This window comes from Nuphar pumila, chromosome 16, assembly GCF_984573655.1.
Source record: "Nuphar pumila chromosome 16, dmNupPumi1.hap1.1, whole genome shotgun sequence".
In the NCBI taxonomy this organism is placed as follows: domain Eukaryota; kingdom Viridiplantae; phylum Streptophyta; class Magnoliopsida; order Nymphaeales; family Nymphaeaceae; genus Nuphar; species Nuphar pumila.
In genome coordinates, this window is record NC_143264.1 from 45800736 (window position 1) to 45817275 (window position 16540).

Below are 16540 nucleotides of genomic sequence, written 5' to 3' on the forward strand. Positions count from 1 at the left end.
ATATAATCTCAACTCCGGTTCTAAGGTAAGGTTTTCCAACATCCTTGAGTGCCTACCGATATACTTCGGACTGTGGCCCACAGTACGTGGTAGGGGGGTGTTAACCCAAATAATTGGCCCAGTTGTGAGGCTCTGTCCCGAACTATGGTTCTGGAAGAGAGCCCAGCAACATGAAGACCGGTAATGATAGGTAATTGAGGTTTGAAAAAATGATCACATGCAAGAAATAGAAGGCTCTAAGTCCTAGAGAGATAGATTTTTGAAAATCTTTGAGGAAGCATACATTGTTTGCATTCAGATACTAAATTAAGGAGAGTTATATTTAGACCTAAGTCTATGTGAACATGAAAATATATCCTCAATCTGGTCCTACCAAACCATGCCTAAGCTATATGCAGTCAATGTTAGCTAGGTCAGAATTTAGGCTCCTAGGTTCGCATGATATCAAAAGTAAAGAGCTGACATTTTGTGAACACATAATTTCGATAATTGAACTAAGTCAAGCACAATTTTGATCACACGAGGACAGGTCCCATCACGGTTGCCAAACCTATTATCGTCGCGAAATTTATTTCCGTCTTCCCTTCCTTGCGGAAGAGAGAGGAAAATGCTTTCGCGATTCAAACTTGACCGGATTTTGGAAATTGTTTTGAAATACTCGCCTCCGTTTTGAAAATTGCGGGAAAATCCATGGGATGGGGCTCGACCTGTCGGTACGAGGTTCGACCGTTCCTACCGTCTTTAACAGGGGTAATCGAACCAAGGACCAAAATTGTGCTTGACTTAGTTAAATCATCAAAATCGTGTTCTATCCTAAAATGCACAGAGAATTCAGGCATGTGCTATGAGATTTTGGAAAATGTAAGTTGGAAAAACATGATATATGCTTAGAAAACATTTGGAGTTGAAAGATATTTCTCAGGGAAAGTCAATTTCTCAGGAAACTCAGATGAAAGGGGTTTTGAAATCACGAGAAAGTTCATAAAGGTGTGGGAAAATCATGAATGGATGAAAATCCTGAGAAAATGGAAAGAATTCTTGAGAAAAGGGTAAACATTTGAAGGGAAAATGCTTGTCAGGAAAAGCTTCAAGTTTTGAAAGCTTTCTTTGGAAAATGATTGAAATTCATTAAAAAACCAGTTTGGGGAAGGAAAATTAAAACTCGGGAAACTGAAATCCTGAGAATCTTAGCCTTGAAACACTTGGAAATTGATTTTGATCTTTGAGAAAGATGAGAGACTACTTTTGAAAATCTTGAGAAAATAACCTTTTCAATGGAAGACTGTGGAAAAACATGACTTGGGAAGACCAATTTTGAAAAATTCTTAGAGTTTCTTGAGAAATCGATTTCTTGAGAATAAAATTTTCTTAAGAAAATCATGAGAAAACCAATGATTTCATGATGCAAATGATATGAGTGAATGAATGCACTTTGAAAATATTTTCTAAGAAATTTGTTGGAAAAATGTGTATTAAGCCAAAGTAAATTCCTCACATATTCTGACTGTGGCCATGAATATGTTCAGAGTTTATTTGGGTTAATTCACAATTTTTCGAAAAAATGGAAATATGATGTGCATTTTAAGATAGCCTAAGAGTGTAGGCTCAATGTGACAGGTAGAGAGATGATGGATCTGGGTCTCATCCATATTCCGACTAGGGCCAAAAATATGGACTCCACCGAGTTCATCAACTCTCTAAGAGTTGGTGCACGTGCCATTCGTGTACATCCATGGTGATTTTGCAAAATGAGATATATGAATCATGAAATCAGGATATTGCAGGAATCAAACTACATGAGATGCATCCTAATCTAAGCAGTAAAAGTAAATATTATTCCAAATTGAATTGTTACATTTCTGACATAAAGCAACATAAATGAAATAAACAAAATCTATGACGTAAAGAATTAGCATCCTCCAGATTTTCCTGCAAATGGGAGTTGGCACAAGAGATTCTAAATACAATAGAGGAATTGAAGATTTCACATTAACCCAATGCCCAACTACTTATGCTTAATTTACATTGAAAGGACACCTATTAATTAAATATAATATCGACAGCATGAACAAAATACCTAGGAAAATACTTAGATGCTATGCCCAAACGAAATGAGAAATGTACTAATGGATGCCTAAATGCTTAAACTCTTATTAAATGAAATATACATCTAGAAATATATCTACTTAAATGTATATGGAAGGATTTCTACCTAAATGTTCATGCAATAGGGAAAAAAAAAGGAATGTGTACATAAAGATATATATATATATATATATATATCAAGTTTTTACCCGTAATATGTGAATATAAGCTATGGCGATATCTGGGAACACATATAACAAGAAGCATACAACTATGCTGTAGGATGTATGGGTGACCATATAAATGCTGGAATGAACATATCTAAGCTATGGGAGAAGGTGCAACAAACAGTTAAGGCATAAGTGTATCTACATGATTGATATTTTCATGGGTCGGCTAAACGAGAAGCAAGGGCAGGTGTAAAGGACCGTCCCATCATACAGAAAACCGATATTAAAACAGGTAAATATGTCAATAGACAGGTTATGCACAAAAGGAAATGCCTATGGCTGGGTATTGAGATGTGATGCTAGCACAACTATAACCAACTTTGCAGCTGTTATGACTGCATCTAAATGCTGAGCTTTTTTGGAGGAGCCTCAACTCCCGTCCTCTCAAAATTGCTAGAGAGACAAAATTTTCCAAAAAAAAAAAATTTACTAAGTCTGGAAATGACAATTTCAGAGCCATCGATAGCCATCTTCTCCTTTGTCAGCCGGCATTTTTTTTGCTTGCAGCGTCCATCAAATGCAACCTTAGCAGCTGCTGCAGTATCTTCTACCCAGAATTTTAATTCTTCAATTCGGCTACAGGCTCATCTTAGCCAAATGACCGGCATGCACATGATAATCGGTAACCAAAAATCAAAGAAATAATGCAGGACCATAATATTCTTACAACACAGCCCCTACTTGTTATCATTAACAGCATGCTATAATCATTACTCAACTTAAGTTTTTATTCCTACGTTACTCTGTTCATGACACATGAACTTTGTGAAGCTAGTTTATAGGTACCCTACTAAAATACAGAATGTATAGAAGAATAAGAACTGCTAAATACAAAATACATAGAAGAACAAAGGGCTAAAAAAACTTAAAAGAAACAGATATATGTTCATAAACCATCGGCTGGGATGAGCAAAGCCATCATTTCAGTGGGATAAAAACACATGCAGGGACAATGTGAACTACAAATGTTTAATTCATTATGCTATAGTGTTAGCATTAGCAGGCGGTCATCAATCAATGTCTGAAATAAGCTACAAGATTTCTCAATTTGATGACCGGTCAGCCCCAGCCAGTAGAGTTCACTTAGCAACTCGAACTCTCAAATTGGTTCATCACAACCGGAAGATACCATAAGTCCTCTTCAGCCATGGCACGTCAACTTGCAACAGAAGGTATTACAGCCAGATAGCAATGGATTGAGTTCATACCCATAACTGAATGGTCTCATGAATTGATTTAAAGACCTATGTTCTAACTTGAATATCTGAATGGGACAGCAAGTAAATTTCACAGACTTGAATACAGTTCAACACATTGGGAACCATACAATAGATGAACTGTAAAATGAAACAGGGGAATACATGAAACTATAAAACATTCAAAAGATACAGACATAAACACTGTTGACGCTATAGGATATTGTAAGCAGCAAAATGTTGAATTTAAATGTGGTGTTCTGGTTAAGAGCACCGTTGTTGTATGATGAGCCTTGCCGGCCATCACTTTACTCCTTTATAGGTAAGTGACTCAATAAAAAGCAATAAATCTGCAAAAAGAAAATAATAATAATAATAAAGGGAAAGCACCCAAAACCAAAGAACAGGCTTTAGCTAAAATAATGCAATTGCAGAAATCTGATTTTGTTACAACAAATAAAGCTTTTGTGACGAGAATCAGATTTGTTTTATTGCCAAAACCCCTCTTCTTTTGGTGAAAACGATTCTCTTAAACGGGCATGCAATCAGTGGTAGGCAAGATGAGAAAATCTGGACATGAACCTGAAAAGACACCATTTTGCAGATGAAACGTTATTCTTCAATGTTATGATGCTGAAACAGGGGTGCTGGAATTTTTAATAGAAAACAGTCATCAAACATAGTTACTCCCACGAATCGACAACACCATTGCGAGGTGTAATTGATTTCTAACCTACGAACATGAACCTAGACGCAGCCTGTACCATTATTTTTTTGATAGATTTGCGATGCTGAACATGATATGTGCTTTATCCACAGATGAAAGGGGCAGTACCTTGTTTCAGCAGGGCCGAGGAGATCTCTTCTTTTGAAGGCTCTGCAGAAGGTCGATCGTGATGCCAGGAGGAAGGACTGGAGCCGTGGGTCTTCTCTTTTGCTGGAAGGAAAGAGGCAACGTGATGAAAGGGGGGGTCCCAACAAACAAAAAAGAACAAGGTAAGAGATGCAATCGGCCTCCTGCTGGTTGACGGGCTGAAGGAGATGAGAGCAGGAACTCCTTGAACAAGAGATAGCTGAGGTTAAGGGAAATCGCCGATGCCTTTGCTGGACCCTCCTCTTCTCTTTAATAGCCGGCTCGTCAAATCCCCCCTTTTCCTCCCCTTTTGTCGACCTTGATAACTCTTAAAACCAACTTTTAATTTTTTTTGAAATCTTTTTGAGAAAGGGAACTCGTCGTTTTGAGAGGGGACGACTCCTCTTAAGATGACATTTGAAAACTTAGGTAAAATGGGGGCTTTACGGTGGTGCCCTTTGGGGTTGAAAAAGTAAAAGGAAAATAATAAATAATAAAAAAAATGAATTTTTCTTTTTCTTTTTCTTTTTCTTTTTCTTTTTCTTTTTCTTTTTCTCTTTTTTTTTTAAGGTGGTGCCACCTCAGCTAGATTTGAAAACTTTTTGAGATAATTTTTTTTTTTGCTTTTCTTGGCAAGGAGCCTTAGTGGGGCGCCACCTACGTGGGCCCACTAATTATTTTATTAAAATTGAGTTAAAAACAAGGTTTTATAAATCGTTGCCACTTCCGAATGGGCACTATTTTGAAAATAAGGGAAATTTTTTAGAATTTGAGTGTGACACCACCTCGAGGCGGGTCCCATGTCCTTTATTTGAAATAAGAGCCAAATGAGATATTTTGGAATTTTCACAATAATAGGCTAGTTTAGAAAACATGAAGTGGATTGTGGTTTGATTTCAAAACTTGGAAAAAATTGGTTTTTCAGGCAAAATTTAGAAAGATGCAGAGAAATTTGGAGCCTTTTTGTAAGAGTTTGAAATAATGTCTTATGAATTTGAAATTGTGTCCCCCTCTTTTCAACTGACGAAATTTTGAAAATCAATGTCAAAAACTATCCAGATCGTTTTCTTGGGAAAACTTTTGTAATTCGGAGCCCTGGGGGTAAAATGGGAAGAATTGGTAATTTTGAAAGCCCAGGGTTTTGAAAATCAATTTTAAAAAGTTTAGAAATCAAACCTGGATTGACAATTTTGAAAATCAGGAGTTCTGGATCTCAAAATGACATGCTGTGCAGTGAAATGATATGAAATGTTCATGCGATGTTATGCAAAGACATGTCCTATAAAATTTCCACTCTGAATTTGAATTTGAAAATTCTGACTTCTGGTTAAGCATGAGATTTTGAAAATTTGCAGTTTGAAGATGTCTCTGAGTTTTTTGAGACTCGAGAATGGAATTTAGGACTTTCTATGAGGTTCAATCTTGGAAAATGACCATTTTGCCCTTCATTGATTCCGGAGAACCAGAATGTAATGATTGATGGATATATCAGGAAGGTGAGTGAAAATTTGGGGTGTTTACAATGCTCTTAGTCAAGTTTTTGAAAGACTTATCCTCTACAAGTTAAGACTTAATCCTCAGAAATGTGTTTTTGGAGTTGAGTTTGGCAAATTACTCGGCTTCATTATCAGCAAGAAAGGAATCGAGGTGGATCTAGCCAAGGCAAAAGCCATTATTGATATGCCGCCTCCAACTAATCTTAGGGAACTGCGAAGCCTTCAAGGGCATATTCAGTCTATTCGCAGGTTCATTTCCAATTTGGCCATGAGATGTGAACCTTTCAATCATTTGCTAAGAAAAGGAGTTAAATTTGAATGGGGATCAGAATGTCAGCTCTCATTTGAGCGCATCAAGCAGTATCTCCTTAATCCACCAGTTTTGAAGCCGCCTAAATTAGGGAAGCCTCTCTTACTATATATTTCCGTAAATCAGAATGCTTGTGGTGGATTCCTCGCGCAGTATGAAGAAGGCAGCCTGATAGAGCACCCCATCTACTATGTGAACAAAACTTTCATTGATTATGAAAAGAAGTATTCTCAGATGGAGAAAACTTGTCTAGCTCTAGTTTGAATGTGCCAGAAATTAAGACATTACTTGTTGGCTTCTGAAATCAAGTTTCTATCAAAACTTAATCCTCTCAGATACATTTTGGAACAACCATTTCTCACTGGACGGATTGCAAAGTGGCAAGTCCACCTAATGCAATATGACTTAGAGTATGTTTCTCAAAAGTCAATTAAAGGCCAAGCGATCGCAGATCAGTTGGCAGATTTTCCTTTGACAGAAGAAATTAAAGCAGAGGATGATTTTCCTGATGAGCACATCTGTAATATCCAACAACCCCCAGTTTGGAACTTGTTCTTCGATGGCTCTAAAAATATGTCTGGCATAGGGATTGGAGTCTTGCTGATCACTCCAAAAAAAGAAATGATCCCTTATTCCCTCAAGCTTGGTTTCCAATGCACTCATAACATGGCCGAGTATGAAGCTCTAATACAAGGCCTCAAAATTCTGCAAAGTTTCAATGTCAAGAGAGTGCATGCCTTTGGTGATTCACTACTTGTTGTCAGTCAAGTTAACACTGAATGGCAAGTGAAAGATTCCAAATTGATTCTGTACCAGAAGATAGTCCTAGCTCTTGTGGACAGCTTCGAAGAATTTCAGCTCAATCACATCAGAAGAGAGCATAATCAGATAGCTGACGGTTTGGCCATCTTGGGCTCCATTTTATCCTTCAAAGGCAGTGAATCATGTCGTTCTTTTGAAGTTGGCAGACTTGAGCAACCTGCTTTCGCTTCAACTATGCAAGTAAACCAGGTCGATCAGAAAGAGAAGCCTTGGTATCAAAATATCAAAAATTTCATTGAGACTGGTGAATTTCCATCAGAAATGCCAAAAAGGGAGCAACGTGCGATTCAATGTATGTCTACCCGTTATTTCATTCTTGCCAATGTCCTTTATCGCCGTGGTTTCAGTTCTGAATATGCCAGATGTTAAGACAAAGAAGAAGCTATGGAAATTATCCAAGAGGCACATTTAGGGATTTGTGGTGGCCATGTTGGCTATCAAACTCTCGTCAAGCAGATCGTCCGAGCAGGGTACTACTGGAGTACCATGCAGCAGGACTGTCATCAATTTGTGAGGAAGTGTGTCAAGTGTCAAATGCACGCACCTTACATTCATGCACCGGCCACATATCTACAATCAGTTGTTTCTTCTTGGCCATTTTCTATGTGGGCTTTCGACGTCGTAGGCTCAATTACTCCTGCTTCCAACGACCACAAGTACTTTCTGGCTGCGATAGAGTATTTCACAAAATGGGTTGAAGCTGTTACTCTACGCACAGTAGAAGGCCGCCATGTGGTTTCTTTCATTCACAAGAACATTCTTTGCCACTTTGGCATTCCACATGATATTGTTTCAGACAATAGAAGCCATTTCAAAAATGAGAGGATGAAAACCTTTTGTTCTAAATTCAAAATTTATCACCATTTCTCAGCTCCCTACTACCTTCAAGGGAATGGCCAAGCAGAAGCCACCAATAAGATTCTGATCCGTATTTTGGAAAGGACTGTGAAAACAGGTCTAGATTGGCATGAGAAAATTCATGATGCACTTTGGGCATACCGAACCACCATTCGGACTCCGACCAATGCCACTCCTTCAGAGTTTGTTTACGGAACTGAGGTGGTGCTACCTCTCCATGTCCAGAAGCCTGCTCTCAAATTCGCTTCACTTATACAATTGTCACTTGATGAGTATCAGCAGCAGAGATAGGTGCAGCTGGATCTACTGGATGAGAAAAGGCTCAAGGCAGTAGAGCATGCTCAAGCTTATCGGCAAATGATAGCTCGACACTATGCCAAGTCCATCATTGAGAGAAGATTTCGAGTTAACGATTTGGTACTCAGATCAACGGCTCATCTCAAGCACCAACCACGGGGCAAGTGGTCACCCAATTGGGAAGGCCCTTATGTGGTTAAGGAAGCTTTGCCTCGCAATTCGTATCGTCTAATCAATGCAGACGGGGTGGAAATGCCAGACCCTATCAACGCTCTGCATCCGAAGAAGTTTTATACTTAGAATTTTCATTCTAAAGCCTTTTGTACTATTCAAAGAGTCATTTCAATAAAACAATGATCTTCTATCAATTCTTACATTCTTCTCCATGATACTGGGGCATTTTTATTTTGATCTATAATCATCTTCTTTCATCATATGCAGGCAGGATTAGACAAAAGTTTTTTTTCTCAAAATTTTATTAATTCTCAATTGATCTGGTGATCTTTATTTTCATTTCATTTTATTCACTTTTTGGCTTGATTAAATTTTCATCAAGTTATTGCTCATTTATGTCAAGTTTTAAACAAATTTTTCGTCAATTTTATTGAAATTTCATCTACCTTTATCTTTAAAGTACCCTTTTAGGTTAAGGGATAAACCTGATGCCTCCTGTCAATGAGGTATTCTCTTTATTATTTCCCCCGTTCAGGACAAGGGGACAAAATCCTGAAAGTCGACCACATGCAAATAAACTATGATGGTCCATTAATTTTTACCAAAGAATCTGTGTTTTCTAAAAATTTCACTTTGTTTAGCTCATCTTTACAACTCAGTCCTCGCACTAGGGTATTTCTCAAAATCTTCAATCATATACTGAGCTCATTTGGAGGATCCGATCCTCGCACCAATAACTTTCTACATTCAGTCTTCTGATCAAATACCTTCCTTTTGCAAAATTCAAGTTCTGACTTGAACTTCCCAAGATTTGATATTTTCAAAAGATCCGACATCTCGATGGTCGTGTATTTTCCCAAAAAGATCCGGCATCTCGTTGGTCATGTATTTTCTCAAAAGGATCCAACACTCGTTGGTCATATATCCCAAAAGATCCAGCATCTCGCTGGTCATGTATTTCTAAAAGATCCAACACCAGTTGGTCATGTATTTCAAAAGGATGCAGCATCCCGTTGGTCATGTATTTCCAAAGGATCCAGCATCTCGCTGGTCATGTATTTCCAAAAGATCCAACACTCGTTGGTCATGTATTTTCAAAAGATCCAGCTCCCGCTGGTCATATATTCCAAAAGATCAAACCCTTAGGGTGCGACTTCTCAATTCTATCATTTTCAAACCTTCAAGATCTTCAATCTCTCAAATTCTATCACTTTCCCAACCTTTGGTTGCAATATCTTCAAAATCTCATCATTTTTTCAACCCTCAGGTTATAATCTCCCAAAATTCCATCACTCTCAAGCCTTCAGATAAAACCTTTTTAAAATCCAGTTTTATAACTGGTCGGGATTTGAAATCCAGTATTTTCACTGGTCGGGATTTGAAATCCAGTTTTATAACTAGTCGAGATTTGAAATCCAGTATTTTTCACTGGTCGGGATTTGAAATCCAGTTTTATAACTGGTCGGGATTTGAAATCCAGTTTTTTTCACTAGTCGGGATTTGAAATCCAGTCTTTTTCACTGGTCGGGATTTGAAATCCAGTATTTTTCACTGGTCGGGATTTGAAATCCAGTATTTTTCACTGGTCGGGATTTGAAATCCAGTTTTCATAACTGGTCGGGATTTGAAATCCAATATTTTTCACTGGTCGAGATTTGAAATCCAGTTTTCATAACTGGCCGAGATTTGAAATCCAATGTTTTCACTGGTCGGGATTTGAAATCAAGTGTTTTCATTGGTCGGGATTTGAAATCCAGTATTTTTCGCTGGTCGGGATTTGAAATCCAGTTGTCATAACTGGTCGGGATTTGAAATCCAGTTGTCATAACTGGTCGGGATTTGAAATCCAGTTTTCATAACTGGTCGGGATTTGAAATCCAGTGTTTTCACTGGTCGGGATTATCGAAATCCAGTTTTCATAACTGGTCGGGATTTAAAATCGAGTATTTTCACTGGTCGGGATTATCAAAATCCAGTTTCTCATAACTGGTCGAGATTTCCAAAACCTAATGTATTTCATCAGTCAAGTTTTCTAAAGTCTGATTTTTGCACCGTTTCTTTTAATCACAGCTAAAGGTCTCATCAAAATTTATATTGAGTGATTATTTCACAAGAGAATTCTGGAACATTATGCCAATTTGCTAAAAACAGTTGTTGATTCCAATATTCTTACTACACAAAAGAATTATCTCTAGTATTTCTTTCCAAAAGGATGAAACTTTTTGCAAAAAGAGGTAAAATTCAAATCTTTTCTTGTTGATCAACCAAAAGGATGTAAGAAATATCCTCGATATGATCAATGAAAGAAATCTTCAATGATGTTGAAAAGCCAGAAGCGAATTGATATTGATCATGGCTATGGCGCATATTTAAAGAAGGCTATCTGATAATCAGGCAGTGAAAATATCTCGAGCTATAAAAGAACCCACTCAACCCATATCTTCTCATTCATTTAAAGTTGCAATCAAATATCTGCAAAAAAGGATCTCTCAATTGTCGTCAAGATGAAGACGAATAGGCGAGCTAGACCCCTGGGGCCAAAGAAGATTTGGATCATCTCTGAGATGAAGGAGTTTGTGAAAGATCATTCCAGGGAAAGTTCAGATCACCGTCGAGATGAAGACGAGTGTGATGAACCTACCAACAAACCCTAAAAGATATTTGATTTCTGCTCTCCTCTAAAGACCCTTTTTAGCCAATATCATCGATAGAATGCCTGAGAAAAAGAAGGATCGAAACATCTCCAAGATGAAGGAGTTTGTGACGTAACCTTCCCTAAAAAAGAGAGAAAAGTCAGGACACATCCAAATGCAAGATGATGTAAAAAACGAGAAGGTTCACTGACTCAAAAAGAGTGCAAAAGGATCATTATGGGAAAAACACCCAGATATCAAACTGCCAAAGTTGCCAGAAGTCATCTTTTCTCATGCAAAATTCCTTTGTCAGTATCCCTTCACTACTTGCTTTTATGAAATTAAGAATATTTCTTCTCTTCTCATATTAGGGAAATGGATAGCTTCCTTGAAGAAAATCATCAGCGCTAAAATTTTGAATTTTACTCTTAGAACCAAGGAGTTACCCTCATTAGAGGAAATACTCTAGGTAAAAGAGAGAATATCTTTTGCACATACATGCACGTTTCTAAGCGTTTGAATCAACTATAATTTTATCTTATTGGCAAAATGTTCTAGCTATTCCAAGAATGAAATAAATATTCAATATTCATTTTGATACAACCTAGCATTGTTTATATCTTCCAGAAGAGTTGCCTCATTTAGTTGAAGTATCTCTTCCTGTCCCATCACGGTTTCTTCAGTCGAGTTCCGTATGGTCGTACCCACTCAGGTTAAGGGTCAAAACCTGAAATTTCTTGTGAGAGGTCATTGATTTCAAAAGCTATTTCAGTCTCAACAATGAGACGCCTCATTTCGTCCCTTTTTCAAAGCTTTAGGGAACCCTATTTTCCTCCTTTTCGCAAAACCCCTTTCTGATTTTGTTCATCCAAAACTTCGAAGGTCCCATTATGGCTTCTCCATTTGAGAAACCAGTATGGTAGATTTCCTATTCAGGTTAAGAGTTAACCCGGAACCTCGCTTCGCGAGGTATCTTCCTTGCAGGTTTGGGTTAAACCTGAGTCTCGTTCCAACGAGATTCCTCGTCTTAACGAGATGTTTTCTTCCAGTCCCATCATGGTTCTTCCCATCGAGGAGTTCATACTTCATATATCCACCCGAGATAGAATTCCACTTGAGCTTCATTTCACGACGCATTTTCCAAAAATGTCCCATCAAGGTTCTCATGTATTCCTTTCCTCATTCAATTCATTTTTGACATATCTTCGTCCCATCCAGGTTAAGGGATAAACCTGAATCATTCTAAAAAGAGTATCTTGTCTCACCCATGAGACCTGATCAAAATTTTGATTTTCAACCATTTCAGGATTTTCACCCAAAGTCCCATCACGATTTCCTCATTTTCTACTAAATCATATCATCTTCGAGGATTTTGTCTCTTCAAAACCATTTAGGATAAGGTTCTAAGCCTGAGAAGTCATATTTTCAAAATAAATTCTTCCACACCCAGTTCAGATCTGCTGACTGGGGCATTTTCAAAATTTGGAGTGTTATCTTTGCCACTAAGCTCGGCTTTCAACCGGCTTAGTAGCAAAGAGGGTCATCTGTAAACACCCCAATTTTTTCAAAGATTTGTAGAAATAACCTTTTTGCCCCTGGTTCCATTTTCTAAGAAAACCAAAGCTAAATTTCAGTCATTCTTCAGATTTTCTGGGTTGAATTTCATATTGATGTATTCAAATTCAATTCCAGATCTGAACCCAGTGTTTTAAACCCAAATTTGAGCCTCGTTGTCCAATTTTCAAATTAAAATTACAAAAATACCCAAAATGGTTTTGAATGACTCGGGCAGCTCATCCGGCATCCTCTTGGATCCACGACCTTATATTTTCCAGTTCGAGGTTCTAAACTTCAAATATTTCAAAAAAATTCAGATATAAACCCATTTTCTGAAGAAATTTTCTCAAAATAACTTTTAATTCTCAGAAAAATTCCCTTTTGTAAATATTTTTGCAAAAACACAAAAAAAATAGTTTTTGTCTTCTCGTAAAACTCTTAGGACTTTATTCTAAAAAATGCAAAAAAATGGAAAAATAAGATAAAAAACCAAAAAAAATGGAAAAACTGCAAGAAAAATGAATAATTTTCAAGCTTTTTGAAGCCATTTTGCCGAAAACTTCATCTTAAACCATTTTTTTAAAAATTTTTCCTAAAAGAGGACCACTTTTATGGAAAAAGGGGAAAATTCTAACAGATTCTTTCTCGCGCCCCTCTCCTCTCCTCTCCACCTTCGATCTGCAACAAACCCATCTTCTTCACACTGTTGATCTTCAATGATCGAGCCTCCCTTTCTCTTTAAAAAGAGACACCCAAGCCTCTCCTATCATCGGTTTTTCTTCGGTAGGAAGGACTTCAACCCATCCAGCATCTCTCTCATCCAGGACGATCGATCGAACATCCGCCTTCCTTTTTCCTCCTTCAGAATCTCTGCAAACTGGGTAAGTTCTCTTCGTTTTTTTAAAAAAAAAATTCTCTTTATTTTTCTGTATTAAGGCTGCCATTGATGCATCATTGGCGGTGTCGATACTGCTTGTGCAAATATCGACCCACCTATTGCAATATCATTTGAATCCACTGATTCCCACATCTCCTTCCCTCTTGTTTTAATTTATTTCAAGATCTCATCAATCTTCGCATGATTTGAATTATTTATATCCTGTTTTTATTTGCCTCGTATGATTCTTCACTTACATTAAGTATTTCTTTTGATGATTATCTTGACTTGCATCGGGCGGTTTTCTCCTTTTGATCTGCAATTTTCTTTAGTTTCCATTTGTTGAATTTTGGTTAACCATATTAGCTCCGGATGGCATTTTCGTCCTCATTACCGCAGGTAAGATCGGTCTGCATGTATTCTGATATCTTATTCTCTTGCTTCTATCCTTTGTTTGTATGCCATGTTGATTCAATATTTTCATATGCTTCACATTTGTTTTCAATGATCGATAAACATTATTAACCTGCACTGTATCTGTATCTACTGTGCCGCATACCCATTTCTCTGGTTTCATATATTTTGACATAATATTGCTGATAGTAACTTATCTCCGGATCTTAACTTCATCAATTCTCACTTTATTTCATTTGCTTTGATTTCTCTTTATCACATGTTGTGCTTTCTTCAAACCTATATACTATTTCGTGAGGATTTGATATATATGTATATATATATATATATTTATTTATTTTTATTTTTTTTTCTTTCAAGACATGGAGCTTTCTTTTTTTTTAGCATCATCTATTCTAGGCCAAGGCCCAAAAGTCTGTTAATCTGAACATGAGTATTCATTTTTCATTATAGATTGGCCACACCAATTCCCTAAAGAATCAGTAGCCAATCTGCTGATAAGATCACTCACATGCCCCAGGTGCTATTGTGATATACGAAAGGGGTGACGAATTTGAAGGAGTAGTTCTATTATTGGAGTAACTCTAGGTTATAATTTTTCTTTTAGAATATCAGTATTAAGAATGTTGCACGAATGCCAGGGAGTCTCTGTGAACACCCCAAATTTTTCAAAATCTTTTAAATATTCCCTTCTTGCCCCTAAATTCATTTTCTGAGCAATTGAGCCTCTTTTAAATTTAAATTTCAATACATTTCTCAAATTTTCCTGAGATTAAATTCATTTTATATATTTGACTCGATTTCGGACCCGGATCCATTATCAAAATCAAATCTGAGTCTCATTGTCCAAATTTTAAATTAAAATTACAGAAAATACCAAAAATAGTTTTTAAATAGCTCGGACAGTTCATCCGGTATCCATTTGGATCCATCGCGTTATATTTCTCGATTTCGAGTTTTAAAACTCAAACATTTTCTCAAAACTCGGGTCCAAACCCCCTCTTCTGAAGAAATTTCCCCGAAATTGTCTGAAATTTTCAGAAAAAACACTTTTGTAAATATTTCTCAGAAAAATACAAAAAAAATAGTGTTTAATCTTTGTTTTTCCGTAAAACTTTAGGATACAAAAATTGAAAAATGCAAATAAAAAAAAAGAAACAAAAAAATTAGTTTTTGAAAAACCTCTTTTGAAAACCATCATTTTGCAAAATAATCTTTTTTTGAAAACACCTTTTTAAAAAATCGGGTTTCATAAAAACACCTTTTAGGCAAAATATATTAAAAAATCCCCTCTTTGTAAAATTTGGAAATAACAGGGGCCTTTTTCAAAAATATTTTTTTAGGGTTTCCTTTGAAGACTCTTTTCGTAAAGAACTCCAGGAGAAGAGCGCCTTCTCCCTGACTTTCGCCATTTCCCCCCCCCCTTTGCCGACTTCCCTTCTTCCACTTTTCCAACAACCTCCAGCCGAACCCTCATCGCACGCCCCCATGTGCGAGCTCCTCCATCTCCCGATCTCCGTTCATTTGCAACAAACCCCCAACCGCATCCTCCTTCTTCCTCCTTAAAAGGGGACTCAAGAAACCCTAAACCGGATCGTCTTCACCCCTCCCCTTTCCTGTACATAAGCATCCCCCCTTTTTTGCCTTCATTGGGTCCAGCTTCCACCCCTCCATCTTGACGATCATCTCCTTCTTCCCCTTTTCCTTCAGAATCGCCTTCTTCCCCTATTCTTCTCCAAAGTAGAGGGTCTCCTCAGTACGAAGAGAGGGCACACTTAGGAGATTCCTCTTCCTCTTGATCAGCTTCGAAGGCTCTCCTCCCTCTTTCAGAATTTTTGCAACCAACCACGGTAGGTACTTTTCTTCCTCTTTTGCTTCTTTGGTTTTTCTTTTGCTTTTTTTTGTTTTTTTCTTTTTCTTTTCGTTTTGAGCCCCCATTTACACACCAATGGTGGTGTCGAGCTGCTTGTGCAATCTCGACCCACCCTTGCGCAATAGCAATGGAATGGAATCATTCCAACATCACCTCAGATTTCCATGCTCTTTCCATTTTCTTTCCTGATTACATGTCTTGCATTTCTTTTTTTTTTATAGCGTATACTATTTGCTTCCGTTCATAGCATTTCATTTACCCTAATATTTGTTTTATGCATTTGTTCTCTTGCTTATGTACAAAGATGCTCTGCATCTCGATTATCATTTCATCGTCATTGTGCATACTCTGTGTATTCCCCTGCAAATTATGTCTAGCGTTCTGTTAATAATGTTTTGCCATTTCTAAAGAGTCTTTGCTTCACCATGGACATGCCGCTCACTGCGTCCCGTGGCACTGGATCATCCCTATAATTTGTTATTTGCCTGCCACGTTAGTTACACAAGTATCTGTCCAAATCAATCCTACTATCGTAAGTGATGCCCATGCAATAACAGTATGGGAATCGAAGTCCGAGATCCTGGCCTAAGCACTTCAGCAGCTCCAGATCGTTTGAACTGCTTGACTTTCTGAAGGTAAGAGTGAAAGGTGATTTTGATATCATGCCATTTGCTTTGGGAGTCGATGATACTAGAGTTGTGCTCGAATTCAGGAAAGCAATCTCCCTGAAGATCATCTTGCTTCATGAATAACATATATTATTTATTGGATCTCATCAGCATTACCCCTTTTTCCATCTCATGTTCCTTAAATTGTGCATTTTAGGATTTTCTTCTTTTGTTTTATATTGATACTTCGTGGCGAC